We start from the raw sequence: 13,362 nt of genomic DNA, 5'->3' as shown, positions 1-13,362 counted from the left end.
ACAGCCTGGGAAGTCCAGAAAGGTGTGGGTAGAGTGGATCTCGCAACAGTTCCCTTCCAGGAGTCCCCTGTAAACCTTAAATTTAGCCTTAAAAAAATGTCACATTTTCCTCACTTTTCTGTGTGGAAACGCTGTGGGATCACCGGGCCGCCACAAACTTCCTACCACCCAGCGTTCCCCCAGGTCTCCCGATAAAAATGGTACCTCACTTGTGTTGGTAGGCCTAGTGCCGGCAACAGGAAAAGGCCCAAAACGTACTGTGGAGACTTCAAAATTATAGATTACAAAACTACCTGGTTTTGAGAGGGAGTCACCTCCATGTTTGGTCACAGGCTCAGCTGCCATCTAGGGAAACCTATGAAACCCAGACATTTCTGACAACTAGACACCTAGGGGAGTACAGGGAGGTATGGCTTAGGTGGCTCTTTAGCTTTAAAAAAAGAAAAAAAAAATCAATTTTCCTCACTCTTCTGTGTAGTAAAGTTGTGGGATCACGTGGCCGCCACAAATTTCCTACCACCCAGCGTTACTCCAGGTCTCCTGATAAAAATGGTTCCTCACTTGTGTGGGTGGGCCAAGTACCCGCGACAGGCAAGGGCCCAAAACGTATTGTGGAGATATCAAAATTACATATCACAAAATGACCTGCTTTTGCAAGGGGGGTGTCTCCTGAAATTTTGGCCCCGGCGGCCATCTAGGTAAATCTACTAAACCACACATTTCTGAAAACAAGACAGTCGGGAGAGTCCAGGGAGGTTCGGCCTGCTTGGATCCCTCAACATTTTTCCACCCAGAATCCCCTGTAAACCTCAAATGTAGCTGAAAATTTTTTTTTTTTTATTTCAACTGTTAGTTTCTATAGGAAAACATTAAAGGATCTATACAAATCGTCCCTTGCTAAATTCAGAATTTGGTCTACTTTTCTGAAATATATAGCTTTTCCGGGATCCATCATTGCTTTGACACTCATTTCTACCACTAACCGGAAGGAGGTTGAATGCACAAAAAATAGTAACAAGCATTTGCAATGCAAACGGTCTCGCCTTTGGGACCTTTTACGTATTTAGCCATGCAGCACATTATGCAGGGTGCTGTAATATCTACTGTTGGTTAACATGGAGGCTTCAACACGAATAGGCACATTTCTATATTCTACAATGTTTATGATAATATTTACAAAACAGTTGCAGCAGCTCTGTTAGAGTGGAAGTGACCTAGTTAAACACATCACCACTTAAGGCCCTTCATTTCAAGTTTATGCTAGCAGCCGACATTTGTATCAAGTTTCAAATGCCGTAGTGCTCGAGTGACGTTTCTATGCACACAATACTAAAACACTTAACCCAATAGTGGGGCCTTTGTTTATTTGTTTTCAGCCAACAAACAGGCTTCCAGCCAAGTCCAACATCACAGGATGGCACAGACTTAATTTTTTACAAAATATGACTGTTCTGGGTTGTGTCCCAAATAATGAGGAAAATGTTGCTGCACAGGATTCAGTTTCAAATCTTTTGATATGTAACAAATCTAAGCATACAAAGTTTAAACAGTGACCAGGCTGCGCTGCAGGCAGTCCTGTACACAGAATGAAAGATGAAGCTGTGCAGCTGCGCATTCTTGGCAGAAAATACACATTTCATCTTTCTCTTTGTTTGCTAAAAATAAGCAACCGATAGTTTCCAGTCGCACACATTTTATGCTAAAACCAGTCTTTTGCAGGTGGAGGTTAAGCAAAAAGTCACTTATTCTGTTGTACTGCATAACTCTGCTCTGTGGAAAGCTAGTTTTACTGCACTATATTTGACCCTTTTCTGGGCAAGCGGAGTGGACTGTTCAGCATCAAAACGCCACTGTCTGTTTTATAGAACTCAAACTGGACGACTGCAAAGTAAATTGCTGGACACAGACCCGACAAAAGATATTTTTGAGTTTAAAGATTAGATCATGACACAGGACACACATTTCAAATAGTGAGCTGTGAAGAGAGAATACAACATTCCATTTTGTGAAAATATTTCCCAATAATGTCGAAAAAACATTTGAACATTTTATTTTTCACCGACTTGTTTTGAATCCGCAGTGGTGCATTTTTGCGTGGATCAAGGGAGGGAAGCTAGCGGTCTATTGATCCAACAAGTCTTTGTTTGCTGACTTTCCAGGAGATGTCTGTTTTATGCTGGCAAATGAACTTGCTTAGAGCTTTTGTTTCAAAGGTAACCAGGTATGGGAACACATGGAGAGAAATATTGCCTTTCAGCGGTAAATGGTATAGTCCAAACCTCTGTTTTTAATATAAAATCAGGGCCTTCGGTTGTCATATCACTGAAAATACAAGATATGAGAAAAAATTTATTGTCCACGGGTGCTCGTGGAAGGCAATTTCAATTAACTGGAATCTAGAGAATGCTAAAGTAATTCTAGTATTTTACTGACCTCTGCTGGTCGTTTTCTATCAATAAAGTTCAATCGAGTCAGTTGCCAGAAAATTTTTAAAAAAGAAAGTCCCTCAGCAGAAAGCAATTCTAGTATTTCACTGACCTCTACTGGTCGTTTTCTATCAAGACAGTTAAATAGAGGCAGTGGAACAGAAAAAAAAAGTCCCTAAGCGGAAGCAGACAAGTCCCAGGGCTGATCTCCAGAGCCCACAAAGTACATAAACATAAGTATATACAAGAGGTCTCGAATGCTCGACCTAAAAATGGGCTATGTCCAGGTAAAATGACGAAACTGTGTAGAAAATGTTTTTTTTGACAAAAGTAGGCCTGTCCCTGAAAGCTGGGAAGATGGCGATTTCTGCACCATAAACCCTTTGTTGGTACCATTTGCAGGGAAAACCCAGACGCTTTCTTCTGCAGCACTTTTTCCCAATTTGTCAACAAAAAAAAAAGCACAAAATGTTGCTGTATTTGGGCTAATTTCTGGGTTTCCTCCAGGGGCATCCACAAACCCTGGGTACCTTTAAAATCCTCAGGAAGTTGGAAGAAAAGGACACACATTTCGAGTGGATACCTTATTTGGGCAAAACGTTATAGGGGCCTAAGCGCAAACTATCTCAAATAGCGTAACAAAAGGCTTAGCATGGGGGGGCCTGGCAGCGAAGGGGTTAAACAAATCACTATTCTGGCCAAACACGAGTGCTACAAACACAGTTTAGAATTCAAAAGCAGATAAGCAGCGTCTTAGAAACACTCTGCTTAGCCTCTGAGGTGTATTTTGCCTTTTTACCTTGTTAAAACAAAAAGGGAAGTGGAGGTGAATTGCCTTCAACAGGCCTTAACATAGTATAAGGAAAAACTAGGAGGGAAATTTAAAACAGTCAAGGGAAGAACCTATGCAGGTTAAGGACAGATGGGTGGATCTATGGAGCATTTTCCGGTTAGAAACAATTGATGATGGATAGTCCACTGCGGCCCTCAAGAAAATGCTCACATTTTAGTCTGCTCTTTGTCTTTGTTTTCGGACAAACAATATTTGATTGAGACACCTTTAATTGCGCTAACCAGGAAATAGTTAGTGTATCTTATATATAACGAAGGCTGCTGATCAGTCTTTAGAATGAGAATCTTCACTGTGGTTGGGCATTTATCCAGTGTGAGTTTTTCCCACTTTGACCTCAAAGATCCGAATTAATCAGACACTGTATTTGTAGGTCTAATCTTGTCATTTTCTGCTAGTCTGTATTATGCTACCATGGCAACAAGGAAAATGTTATGGCCATTATTTATTAAGTATAACCCCACTAATCGTGAGGGTGCTGTACACGTTTTGGAGGCTATATATTCATATGACATACACAGCGCTAGGTAAATTACGTAAGCAAAAAATATATAGATTTGAGAAAAGTGTTTTAGTTTTGAAAAACAATTTAAAAGACTTTTTAAATATATCTTCGTATGTGACACATTTAACACTTTTCAGGCCTATCGATGCAGAATAGTATTAGGAAAAAAATGTTGCACTCAACTCCAGAACACTGAAAGTGTTACGTGCCTTTAGCTGAGAAACCAAGTGAGAGGACTGGGATATCTTGTAAACAATGGTAGCTTAATTAAGCCATATTACCACACTGTAATGAATGCAGAGATAGACTAAATCAATAAGAATTCTGACAATTATTTGCCAGCATTCAAGATCCATTGGTACCATAGGCAGGGCCAAGCATACAATCTGCACATCGCTACGATGCCCTCATGGGTGATAAGGAGTAGTTTCTTTTCTGTAACTCCAGTTCTGTAGTAGGGGTATCTCTGTTATAGTCATAATCTAGTGAATAGTCCCGCCCATGTGCGCGGACCCCGGAGCAATAAAAAATAATCTCTAAAAGGTGACAAATCATGCAGACCTGCATACACCTTTAAGAGAGAATTTAATTTAAAGACAGATAATGCAGCCTATACCCACAGGCTACACTGTCCAGTACTTCAACTAGAATTCCACCAAAATCCACAAACAGCACTGCCTGTCCAGTTTTTCTCCACATAGGAAAAAACCCTGCCTCTACCAGCAAAAGCCTCTGGAATGATAGAGAGGAAGGAGTGGACAGACAAGCCCCATAGGCTGCCATTATGTGGCTTGGAACAGGATACTGTGCCTTTAAGAAAACTTTCCAGTTTTCCAGAACTTTCCCCAGTATCCCAGAATGCCCAGCAGGTCCCATTTACTTTCAGTTCTTTTTGAAGGCGTAGCACGCCAGACCTGTAGCATTCTCCATATGAATAAGTATCTCTCCACCGGGGAGGAGGGCGGGCGCTTATGACTATAACAGAGATACCCCTACTACAGAACTGGAGTTACAGAAAAGAAACTACTCCTTCTGTAGTAGGGGATCTCTGTGTATAGTCATAATCTAGTGAATAGAATGGCAAGCCCATCCCCACACAACAAAAGTGGTGGAGAACACATAAGACACAACCACTACTGTGCGAACAAATTTCGCAGCGAAGCCTGCCCAACCTGAGCATCTGCCCTGGCATCCGAGTCCAGACAGTAATGCGCAGCAAAGGTATGGACCGACTTCCAAGTGGCCGCCTTACAGATTTCTGCAATCGGAACATTACGCAGCAAAGCCGTCGTGGCAGCTTTGCCCCTGGTGGAATGAGCCTTAGGTTTACCCCCTAAGGTCTTATTAGCCTTTTGATAACACAACTGTATGCAGGACACAATCCACCGAGAGATGGACTGCTTAGAGGTCGCAAGACCAGTCCTGACTGAGCCATAATTAACAAACAATTGGTCAGACCTACGAATATCCTTGGTCTTATCCAGATAAAATTTCAACACCCTTCGGACATCCAGGGAATGGAGAGCCCTTTCCGCTGGTGAAGAGGGATTCTGAAAGAACGTAGGTAAAGTTATGGTCTGATTGACATGAAAGTCAGAGATAACCTTAGGAAGGAACTTAGGGTGAGTACGCATCACAACCTTAGCAGCATGAAACACAGTATAAGGTTCTTGACAACATAATGCCTGAAGTTCACTCACCCTGCGGGCCGATGTAATGGCCACTAGGAACGCCGCCTTCCAGGATAGGTGCTGCAATGAAGCCTTGTGAATAGGTTCAAAAGGCTCTCTCATCAGTCTGGACAGCACCACATTCAAGTCCCAAGAAGGCGAGGGAAGTCTGACAGGAGGGAACACCTTCTTCAAGCCTTCCAAAAAATCCTTGACCACAGGAATCTGAAAGAAGGACGTCTGTGAAGGGCACTTCCTGTAAGCAGTCAAAGCAGCCAGATGAACCTTAATGGAATGGAAATTAAGGCCAGACTGCGCCAGATGCAAAAGGTATGGAAGGATGACATCTTCCTTACATGTTGTCGGATCAAAGTTCTTGGACTTACACCAGATACAGAACCTCTTCCACTTGTAAGCATAGGATGTCCTAGTGGAAGGTCGCTTAGACTCCTTCAGAATGTCCATACAATCGTCTGGTAGATTCAGATGACCGTATTGCACTATTTCAGGAGCCATGCCGCCAAACTCAAAGACGAGAGGTTGGGGTGCACCATCCGCCCCCCGAACTTCGTGAGAAGGTCCGGCCTGCACGGCAACCGCATGTGAGGAAGGAGAGACCGGTGAAGAAGGTCCGTGAACCACCACTGCCTGGGCCACTCCGGGGCGATCAGGATCATCCGCGCCCTGGACAGGGACAGCTTGATGAGCACCGCCGGAATCGGGGGAATGGGTGGAAAAGCGTACAGAAAGCTGTTCGACCAATCGATCCATAGCGCATTCCCCAGCGTCCCCCGCTGGTAGTACCTGGATGCGAAGTCTCGGCATTTGCTGTTTTCGGCGGTGGCGAACAGATCTACGTCTGGAGTCCCCCACCTTGCGAAGACTTCTCCTAGTACTTCGTCGTTTATGACCCATTCGTGGTTTTCCTGAATCAGCCTGCTCAAGGCGTCCGCCTGAGCATTCTGCACCCCTGGCAGATGCGTGGCCGTGATCGTCAATCCTCGGGCCAGCAGCCAGCGCCAGATCGCCTGCGCCTCCTGCGACAGAGTGCGCGATCTCGACCCCCCCTGCTTGTTGAGGTAATACATCGTGGTTGTATTGTCCGTCTGTATCAGCAGCGAGTTGGTCTGGAAGGACGGAAGGAAAGCCTTCAGTGCCAGGAAGACAGCTCTGAGTTCCAGGAAATTGATGTGGTACGTCGATTCCAAAGGAGACCACTTCCCCTGAATCTGCAGGTCCCCGGAATGCGCACCCCAGCCCTGGAGAGAAGCATCCGTCACCACATTCGTCGTGGGAATGTCCTTGTGGAAGGGAACCCCCTTGAGGAGGTTTTCCGCCGAACACCACCACTTCAGAGACTGACGAGCATGTAGAGACAGTCGGATCTTGTCGTCCCAAGAGCCTGTCTTCTGATCCCACTGATCCTCCAAGCACTCCTGCAGTGGTCGCATCTGTAGACGTGCGTGCGGAGTGAGGAAGATACAGGAGGCCATCGATCCCAGTAGAGACGACACCTTCCTCACAGTCGTCGATGGAGCAGTACTGAGGTCCTGAGCCTTCCGAAGGAGTGATAACCGTCTCTCCTCCGAAGGAGACACGCTTGCTGACCGCGTATCTATGGAGGCCCCCAGGTACTGTATGCACTGTACCGGAGATGGGACCGATTTGGACATGTTGACGTGTAACCCCAGCTTGTTCAAGAGCTCGCACGTCCAACGGAAGTGTTCTTGCGCTTCCTCGAAGGATGAAGCCTTGATCAGCCAATCGTCCAGATACGGGTAGACAAACACCTTGTTCCTCCGCAGGTGTGCCGCCACCACCGCCATGCACTTCGAAAAAGTCCTGGGAGCAGACTTTAGCCCGAATGGCAGTACTGTGTATTGATAGTGATTGGCGCCGACTTGGAATCGCAGGAACTTCCTGTGCTATGGGCACATGGAAGTACGCATCCTGTAGATCTATGGCACAGAGCCAGTCTCCCCGTTGCAGCTGAGGGTAAATCTGGTGCAACGATAGCATGCGAAACTTTTCTCTGCGAATCCACTTGTTTGCTTGTCGCAAATCCAGAATGGGCCTGAACTCGTTCTTGTCCTTCTTGCGAACGAGGAAGAACCGAGAGTACAGACCTCTTCCCCTTTGAGACAAAGGTACTTCTTCTACCGCCTTTTTTCTCAACAAGATGTCTGCCTCCGCCTGGAGCTCCCTCAGCTGGAAGCGAGAGCTGACCGGCAGATTCGCTGGAGGCGGGCTGATGAACCGAAGACTGTATCCATTGCAAACAATATTCAGCACCCACTTGTCCTGAGTAATTTTTCTCCACTCTGCCGGAAAAAATCGAATGCTTCCCCCCACTGGAGTGGGTAACGGTTGAGGGGGAAGTAACAGCTCAGGGCCGAGACCCGGCCGGGCCCTTGTTTGTGGTAGTAGCCTGCTGGCCACCTCTACCCCTCTGGCGCTTCTGGAAGGGCTTGCGGAACTGCTGCTGTTGTGGCTGCTGCTGTCCCGAGCCCTGCCCACGCCCTCGGCCCGACGACCCGAACCTCCTCTGGAACGGTCGTTTCTTTTTCTCGGCCTTCTCTAACCCGACGGCCGTCAGGGTTTCCGCTTCAGCCTTCATGCGGGCCATTTCATCGTCCGCATGCTTCCCGAACAGGGTTTCCCCCGAGAAGGGCAGGTTGGCCACTCTCTGCTGCGCCTCCGGCTTGAGGGACGTCAGGCGCAACCAGGAATGGCGTCGCTGGTGGACGCCATGACAGTAGGCGTGGGCGGCCAATAGCGATATATCCGCTGCTGCGCTGATCGTTTGGTTAGAAACCAGCATGCCTTCGCGCACCGTCTCCAAGAAGTCCTCCTTCTTGTCTCGTGGCAGGAGGTCCGCATATTGCTGCAGGGATTCCCACAGGGCCCAGTCGTAATGGCCCAACAACGCCCCTGCACTCGCCGCCTTCATCGTGGTGGCGGCGGTACCACACACCTTCCTGCCCGCAGAGTCCAGCCAGCGGCTTTCCTTGTCCGGTGGCACCGTGGAGGCCGGGGCGGTCGCATGTTGTTTTCTCGCCGCCGTCACGATAACCGAATCCGGTTTCGGGTCCCCTCTCAAGAATGACGGATCCGACTCCGGGGCCCTATATTTCTTCATGAGCCTGGACGGAGCGGCCTTCGCTGTTGCGGGAGTGAGGAACAGTTCCAAAGCTGGTTCCACCAGTCCAGGCACGAGAGGCAGGAGGGGGCGAGACAAGTGTCTTTTATGAAGCGTCTCAAATATCACGGACGTCGTGGGTGTTGGAACCGTCACCGTGATATTCAGCTTCGCAGCCCCTCGCAACAGCACCTCCTGGAACGAGACCAAGTCGTCCACCGGCGACACCCTAGTCCCCGGGGAGTCCGACAGCGTCGGGGAAAGGTCCCTGTCCGAGGAGCGCGACCTGGACCTATACCTTCTGCGGCGTCGTCTAGAGTCTGACGAGGATCGCCCTCGGCTCCGCGATCGTCGCCTCCTGTGAGAGCGGGAGCGCGACCTCTTCGGCTTAGGCCTGTCCGCCGGTCTCGCTGGTCCAGGCGACCGTGGGCGTCGTGGCTTCGGGGTCCCTTGCGGCGGAGTCGGGTACCGTGGAAGGGAAACCGACCTCGGGGGGACCGGCGGCGGCACCGCAGGAGTGCTTGGCAGCAACAGAGGCCGGGGTGGCGGAGACAGAGTCCGCGGCCGCGGAGGAGGCGGTGGAGGAAGTGGAGACGGTGGTGGAGGAGGTGGCGGTGGTGGAGGAGGCGGTGGCAGAGGTGGGAGAGGAGGAGGCGACGGAGACCTCCGAGGCGGGGTATACACCACTGAGTACACCGATCCCGGCGACTCTCTCTTCCTCGACGTCGACGTGTGCCTCGACATCGACCTGTGCCTCGACGGCGATCTTCTCGGCGTCGATCTCCTCCTCGGCGTCGACTTATGCCTAGACGGCGACCTCCGCCTCGACGGCGACCTCCGCCTCGACGGCGACCTCCGCCTCGACGGCGACCTCCGCCTCGACGGCGACCTCCGCCTCGACGGCGACCTTCGCCTCGACGGCGACCTTTGCCTTCTCGACGTCGATCTTCGCTTTCTCGACGTCGATCTTCGCTTTCTCGACGTCGATCTCCTTCTCTTCATCGACGGCGAGCTGCGATCCCTCGACGCCGAACGCCGACGCCGGGTCTTCTCTCGACGTCGACCGCTGGACGCAGTCGAAGACAGCGTCGTCGCCGACGACGCCGATGTAGTAGACGGCGGCCTATTCAGGTCCCTCGACGGCGATCGTCGACGCCGTTTCTCCCCAGAGCCCTGGGGAGACGGCGAACAGACGGTGGTCATCCTCCTCGACGTCGCCGTCGACGCCCTCGACGTCGACGGGGAGCGGGAGCGCTTACTGGTCTTCCTGCCCCTGGGGAGCCCCCCAGAGGCCTCAGCATGGGCCAAATCAGTCCCTCCAGACCCACCTGGTGCCTTCAGCAGAGCTTGAAGCCTGCTCTTCATCCTGTCCCTCAGGGTTCTTGCTGAAAACGAGTGGCAGATGGTACAGCTTTCAGGCACGTGGGACTGGGGAAGGCAAGCTATGCACACCTCGTGTGGGTCAGTTTTAGCCTTCTTTCGACCACATTCCGGGCACTTGTCGAACAAGCCAGGCATGTTGACAGTACCAGCTACTAAACACAAGAAAAAGTGACAAAAATTGCCAAAATCTCAATGAAAAACCTTGAAAAAGGTAGAGCTCAATGCTCCAGGGTCCTGCTAGCAGGAGCCGGAAAAAAGAACTGAAAGTAAATGGGACCTGCTGGGCATTCTGGGATACTGGGGAAAGTTCTGGAAATCTGGAAAGTTTTCTTAAAGGCACAGTATCCTGTTCCAAGCCACATAATGGCAGCCTATGGGGCTTGTCTGTCCACTCCTTCCTCTCTATCATTCCAGAGGCTTTTGCTGGTAGAGGCAGGGTTTTTTCCTATGTGGAGAAAAACTGGACAGGCAGTGCTGTTTGTGGATTTTGGTGGAATTCTAGTTGAAGTACTGGACAGTGTAGCCTGTGGGTATAGGCTGCATTATCTGTCTTTAAATTAAATTCTCTCTTAAAGGTGTATGCAGGTCTGCATGATTTGTCACCTTTTAGAGATTATTTTTTATTGCTCCGGGGTCCGCGCACATGGGCGGGACTATTCACTAGATTATGACTATACACAGAGATCCCCTACTACAGAATGCACTTTACAATTATACATAACACGGGTACGAATGAGACAGACAGTGGATGTGTTTATTTTATTGCGTGAATTGGCAGGAATGGGTGCCAAGCACCCTATTGCCACATGTTTGCTGGGTTTTAACAGCTGCTCAGCAATTCTTGCGACTAGCCATCTAGAGTAAGAGCTGATAATTGAAGAGCAGTCAATTAACAGTAGCCCAAAGGATTTCAGGAACGGCATATTCTGTAATTACACACACTGAACAGAAATTCAGAGGCAGACACGCGTAAGCTGTGTCGCCAGAACCTAAATGCCTGATGGAAACTACAGAACACTACATTTCATCTCTAGATATCTTGTCAGCTTCTATGTATTATACATTTCTGAACAGAAACCCCCTTATAAGTATGCATGACATTATAAATTAGAAATGGCACTGCTAAACACATTAAATTACCAGCATTAAGTCTGAGCACTCTAGTTTGAAGCAATTATATGCTATCTTCAGTGTGTGGGAGGATAACCTTCTATAACATAGCCACAATAAAGTTACTACTCTATATTATCAAGAGATATTCACTGCAAATTCTTTCAGAACAAAATTTTATCATTTTCATTTCTGGGGAAGGGAACGAGGAAAGGAAGCATTAAGAGAAGTAGCATCATACATTTTATTCTTGGCTCTATTTCGTTAGCACATATTGACAAATTCTGAAAGTATATAATGCCAGGGGACATTTGGGGCCACGGCATCCGAAATATGTGATGGCCTAACATACATAAAAACACCAGTATTAAAAAAAAAAAAAAAACTAGTTTGTGTAGTATGAAGTGTTACAATTCTTATACAGAATTTGACAGACCCAAAAGGAGCAAGGTTTAACATCCATCATTCAGAGAGAATTCCGTTAATATAGGTTCAACCAGAAAAAAGGTCTTGATCAGAATTCATTTCAATCTGGCTATCAGCTGTAAAGTAATGGAGATATATACTATACATTTCATTATGTCTTTATTTCGATTAAAATAATCATAAAAGACAATACATAAAATGAAAGATAGACATTTTTTAATAAAACAGTGCCATATAAAACAATCAAAACTGTGGGGCAAATCAGTAGTTAGTGCAGTATATATGTCAAATAAAAGTAATCAACAACAGAGAACCACTATAAATCCATATAAATACAAAGAATCCTTAATGCCACCATAGCCGATCTGGTGCCCATGTTCATGCAAATTGGTTTTAGCCATTTAAGCCTGGGGGATTTGTAAGCCGGGTACGCCAACAGAAAATGGGATATGGAATCCAGCGGAGCTGGACAAGTAGGACAATGCTCAGACCCGTTCAACCGTCATTTACAAGTAATGGCGTTGATTGGGAGAGAGCCAACCCTAAACTGGTATAGTTTCCTATCCGCCGGTCTGGAAATGATATCCCAATATGCTTCAAACACGAAATCCTGTTTTTGCATCAGATAATCCATGGATAGGGTGGGCCTAGTAGTAGAAGAAAAGTGTTTATTCTTAATCATATCCCAATAGGCGGCCTTGAGCTCCCTTTTAGCCGGAAATGGATTTTCTATGGGGTGCTCCCACAGGCCACTCATCCCCATCCCACACAGGGTGTTTTACATTCTGTAACCATTTGATCTTCCCCATACAGTCAACCCCCCTGAAATCCACAAGGGATTTCGCATATTGGGAAAGCTCAGGGGTAACCGAGAGTCGTCGCCAAAACGCTATTGGTCTATATCAGGCTAGATCCTCAATTCGGAGGCAACTCCGATCCAAAAAAAGGGGCAATAACGGTGTGGATTGCGGAAGGCTCATAATAGCTCTGACATATTTGTTCTGGACTTGTGCGAAGGAGGAGATGTTCTCGTAACCCCATAATTCCGCTCCATATAGGATTGAGGTAATAACCTTGGTGTTGTATATCTTAAGAATAGGGGCCATTGGGTTGGTGAATGAGAGCTTAGGTTCTTTAACAAGAGCTCCTGCCAGCTGAGTGTGTTTCAAAGCTAAAATATCAATGTGTGGTTTCCAGCTAAGTTTCTTACCCAAGGTAATCCCCAGGTATGCAAATGCTTTTGCCTGTTCCAGAAGGACGTTGTTCACGAGTACACTACTTTGAATAGTCTTATGATGGTGAAAGACCATAAACTTGGTCTTGTCCACATTAGCCACAAGCCCACGGTCACGGTCACGGCAAAACACCTCGAACCTAGACAATGCAGTACGCAATCCCCTTCTGCGTCTTGGATAGGATCAGGGTGTCGTCCGCAAACATGAGCAGTGGTATCCTAAGCCCTCCCCCCGCCCCCAAGCTAGGGAAATCTGTGTGGTATGTGGAATAGTATTGAACCACCCTGTTAATAAACAGGGAGAACAATGTCGGCGCCAGGACTCTTCCCTTCTTTGAAGCGCACACCCTTTAGGACTGGGATACTAGCTGTGATCTCGCCCTTTTTATATATAGAAGAAATGGGCAAAATAATCAGTTGAAAGTGTTAAGACCTTGTTTGGCAAGGATTTCCGTATTAAATCGCAATTTAAGATTATTAATATCACAGCTACTATTAGCAGGTTTAAATGCATGTGTATATTAAGACGTTTGAGCCCCACTTAAATAATTCATAAACAAGCCAGGAGAAAATATATACTTTTTTTTTTAAACTGCTTGTGGTTTTAACACAATGGTAA

The 13,362-nt window shown here is 47.4% G+C and overlaps 1 protein-coding gene across 2 annotated transcripts in view; it reads right to left on the bottom strand.

The window, feature by feature from the left end:
- Positions 1-13,362, bottom strand: part of NCAPH (non-SMC condensin I complex subunit H) — a 414,052-nt gene that overhangs the window by 300,624 nt on the left and 100,066 nt on the right. The gene's annotated exons all lie outside the window — the stretch shown is intronic.

The sequence above is a fragment of the Triturus cristatus genome, chromosome 11 (assembly GCF_964204655.1).
Source record: "Triturus cristatus chromosome 11, aTriCri1.1, whole genome shotgun sequence".
NCBI lineage: Eukaryota > Metazoa > Chordata > Amphibia > Caudata > Salamandridae > Triturus > Triturus cristatus.
Note: the sequence above shows the minus strand (reverse complement) of the source record. Positions and strands in the feature narration are given on the sequence as shown.